A 4,473-nucleotide genomic window follows, 5' to 3' on the forward strand; every position below is an offset into this window, starting at 1 on the left:
GAACAATTTTCCAGGGCTCCGGGCCCTGGTTTTAAAGACCTAAAGGCCTGGCTCATATTCGTAATCCAGTCGCGTCAAACTATTAACATGATTGGTTAAACAAGTGTATGGCCGGCTCTCCAATGTCCGTAAGACATATAATCCTCTCTCTAAAGTAAACAACACCAATAATGGACATCAAACTCACTTCCAAAAAAGAGAAACCCATTTTCTCAAAAGGCGCCACAACCCTCGGTCCACTGGTTTGCCTGCCCCGCCCGGCAGCTTTTCAGTATTACCAAAATACTCTCTCCAGCAGAAAAAGGAAAAGCAAGAACAAACAAACAACCGTGCCCGCCCGTGCAATCTGTTTTGTCGAAGCTCGTCATCCCTGACGCCGTCCCGAGATTAGAGCTGTTACCTGGCTCCGGCGGTGGGCCTCCGCTGTGCGCGACTGCCCGCTCGGTCCCGAGTTTCCCAGGCGAATCAGCGTTCTCGTGAGCATACGCGCCTTAGCTTCCACATCGATACCCGATCGGTGGGGCTATCTCAAATCTGACCGTCGCTGCCCATTCGTCATTTTTATTGGCCCCCATCCTTGACAAGACTGCCGCTTTGCAAGATCTTCCAAACAAGACGTTCGTCGCAAGGTCGCGTCGCGTCTTGTGTCTGTCAAGACGAGGGGGTGTGAGAACAAAGCGCGCGGCCCCCGCTGTCAGGGGTGCTTGACCCTAAGACGGGCGCGTCTTTTCAGCGCGTCCCGCCACCGCCTGTCTCCAGCTTGGGGGGCTCGATGGGAGTCCACAGCGGTGGGGCGCCCAGTCCGGGCGACCGGTCCTAATGACCCCGCGCATCACCGATCCCGTACAAAAACGCTCGGGACAACTGCGTGTTGCCCGCGATCGATATATTAACTGGTTTTAATGACAGAGATGATAATTCGAGTGAAAACCGAGCTTTTATAGGACAGGTTTTATTTTTTTTTTACCCGCCGCGGTGGCTCAGTGGCTAGGGCGCTCGGCTACTGATCCGGAGTTCCCGGGTTCGAACCCGACCGCGGCGGCTGCGTTTTTATGGAGGAAAAACGCTAAGGCGCCCGTGTGCTGTGCGATGTCAGTGCACGTTAAAGATCCCCAGGTGGTCGAAATTATTCCGGAGCCCTCCACTACGGCACCTCTCTCTTCCTTTCTTCTTTCACTCCCTCCTTTATCCCTTCCCTTACGGCGCGGTTCAGGTGTCCAACGATATATGAGACAGATACTGCGCCATTTCCTTTCCCCCCCAGAAAAAACCAATTATTATTATTATTGGACAGAAAATTAAAAAAAAATTGAGCAGAGGTGTTGCCATTACCACCGCAAGTAAACTGCGCAGTGTCGACGCAGAAACGCGGATCCCAGGGACTAGGCTACGCCACCATTCACTTCAAAACAGTGATCACGGAGTCCCTTTCTAGGTGTAGACGTCACGCTTCGGAATCGAGTGGCGGGAGCGTTTCTAAATCCAATTTTCTCAAAAATAAATGCATATTTTCTGCTACCGGACAAACCTCAACACACCCAGAAAGATCCATAACATCAATTTTTACAAAGAACAAAAATTGCATGAAGCGGAATTTCTTATTGTGAAGTCACCGCTGCTGTGCAGACAGGCAGAAGCGTTGATGGCAGGCGTCATTCATGCATGGTAAAAGTACACACGACGGAGGAGCCCTTGGGGTTGTCTCACTCGTTCAGCACCGCGGCTGGGTCCCGGCTCCGAAAGACGGTGTTGGACTCCGTTGAGAAGGGAACTGTACAGTAGGTTTATTTTACATATTTACAGTAGAGATAGGAGTGTGTCGGTAAAAAACTATAGCACCCCGTTAAAGGCCCTTCGTATTCCCCAGATCCCTGACTGGGGAATAAGGTTCGGAGGATGATGTCCAAACAAGTGAGCAGATGAAGACACTGGTGTGGTACCGCCCACGACAGGTGGCGCTGATGATGCTCTCTGCAACTGCAAAAGACTGCTTTGATTGCGTTCCGCATACTGAATAGGCAGCGCGCTTTCCCTGCCACACTGGGAGGTGGCATGCAGTTAATGGTTGATCGCGAGAGATTTATCACCAAATGAACGCTGCGGCCTAGCTATAGGTGCAGTGCCGAATTGTCAGCCACAACGCTTTCAGCTCTAATGCATTTAGCCACATCTCTTTCTCTCTCAGCACCGCCACATGTATCAAAGTATGAATGAGGCGTCCGCATATACAGGGAGCCAGTCATGTGCCCTTCCTTTGCTCAAAGCCATCGCCGTCTAGAAAATTGTCAACGCCAACGCCAATGAACACAGCGAACGCCGGCATCTTTCGTTTTGTATACCCTGGATTAGCTGAGCTAATCCACATTAATTTTTTTAAAGATGGCGCTGTTTTTAAGATAAATATGAAGCCCGGCGAAAGTTTCTACCATACCATGTTGGGATAACATGTGGTTTCTCTTAGAGTACAAAAACACATGGAATTCGTTAGCATGCTTGCTAAGTGCTTTTTTTTTTCGCGCGCTCTGCATGTGTGAGAAGACGGATTGACTTCCGATGTCCACATCAGCAAAGTGTGCGGGGTTGGGGAGGGACATCTGCTATCAGTTGGCAGTGGCTGCTTCGAAGGCCGGACGCGGCATGCGCGAGCAAACTATGTCCACCTGTGACGCACCCGCGGAGCTGTGAAACGTGCTGCCAGGCGCATGTGGACAACGCGTGCGATGGGCGCGTTCTCAGCCGGGGCGTGCTTCCGCGTTTCGGAACTGTTTGGCAGCATACTTTTGCAAATGTGACCGGTCAGTGACCTTCGTACACAGGGCCCCTTGTCAGCATCGAAGGAGCCCAGCGCGACTTAAAGAGATGTGTTCGGTGCCGCTTTAATCGGCTCAAGACGCGCACAGGCATAAAATAAACAACTCACTCCGTTCCCGCAATTCAACCATGACTTCGTTAGGATTCAGCCGTAGTGGTAGGCGAACACCAACGGATCAGAGCTCGGCCATATGTAGAGAAGGCGTGTAAGAGAGCTTCACAACATGCTTACAACCTGGTGACGGGAAGCACAGACAACTATACAATGCATTAGAAAACACTACACCGACTGTTTACTGGATTCGTGTTAGGACGTAGTTTTATTCGTTTATATACTATCTGGGGCCACGGAATGGAAGAAATTTGACTCACTAACAGAGCTCGTTTCGCAGAGCCTATCCTTCTTCAAGGACGCTACCGCTGCATGCTAGCGTAGTACTGGCTTCGTATAGCGGAGGCATGATCCTGGCCGCGGCGGTCGAACTTCGATGGAGGCAAAATTCTAGAAGCCCGCGTACTGTGCAAGATGTCAGTGCACGTTAAAGAACCTCAGGCGGTCGAAATTTCCGGAGCCCTTCACTACGGCGGCCCTCATAGCCTTAGTCGCTTGGGGAAATTATACCCCCGCAAACCAAAACCATAGCGGAGGCATGAATAAGGCACGTTGGAAGAAGGGAGGTGATGAATAGATGCTTCACACTCGGTGGACACCTCAACTGTGCCATGAGGGAAGGGACGAACTGGTAAAACTCTCAATGCGGTGAGAATGTGGTCTCCTCTTCGTTGACGATAAGGCGGCCAACTAACGTGTCCTGAAGGCATAATTCGTTGGGACCGTCTTTCACGGTCGGCGACAGAACGCGGCCAGTCATTCTTGGGCAGAGGCTTCGGTGCGTTCAGGAAGGGAACATTTTCTGACACCCCTGGCGTCTTCATTACGGGCACTCACGTCGCACACGTCCTGAACGAATAAGGCACGTTGGAAGAAGGGAGGTGATGAATAGATGCTTCACACTCGGTGGACACCTCAACTGTGCCATGAGGGAAGGGACGAACTGGTAAAACTCTCAATGCGGTGAGAATGTGGTCTCCTCTTCGTTGACGATAAGGCGGCCAACTAACGTGTCCTGAAGGCATAATTCGTTGGGACCGTCTTTCACGGTCGGCGACAGAACGCGGCCAGTCATTCTTGGGCAGAGGCTTCGGTGCGTTCAGGAAGGGAACATTTTCTGACACCCCTGGCGTCTTCATTACGGGCACTCACGTCGCACACGTCCTGAACGCGGTATTCACTCTATTCATTGGCTTCTTGTTAGCGTTTATTTTATTTCTGCACTTTCTCTTTCCCATCAGTTTGAAGAGCACAGAAGGTGATCATTTTAAGCGAACCGATTAGGAACGCCACCGCTTTTTTCCCACCGTAGCTTCGCCGTTAGGCGGCCGGAACCTGCATGAGCTTCCTCTCCAACGAGCCCACACGCCAGACACGTAACCCCCCCCCCCCCCCTTCAAAAAAAAATAAAAAATACATTTCTGACTACCTGCCTGCCACGTACATGACCCTCCACAGTTTCGCAGCAGAGGTTACAGTCTTGAGCAGAAATTGGAAAAATTTTGTTTTTGAGGAAAGCAAATGGCGCAGTATCGTCTCGCATCTCGGTG

The sequence above is a fragment of the Amblyomma americanum genome, chromosome 1, assembly GCF_052857255.1.
Source record: "Amblyomma americanum isolate KBUSLIRL-KWMA chromosome 1, ASM5285725v1, whole genome shotgun sequence".
NCBI lineage: Eukaryota > Metazoa > Arthropoda > Arachnida > Ixodida > Ixodidae > Amblyomma > Amblyomma americanum.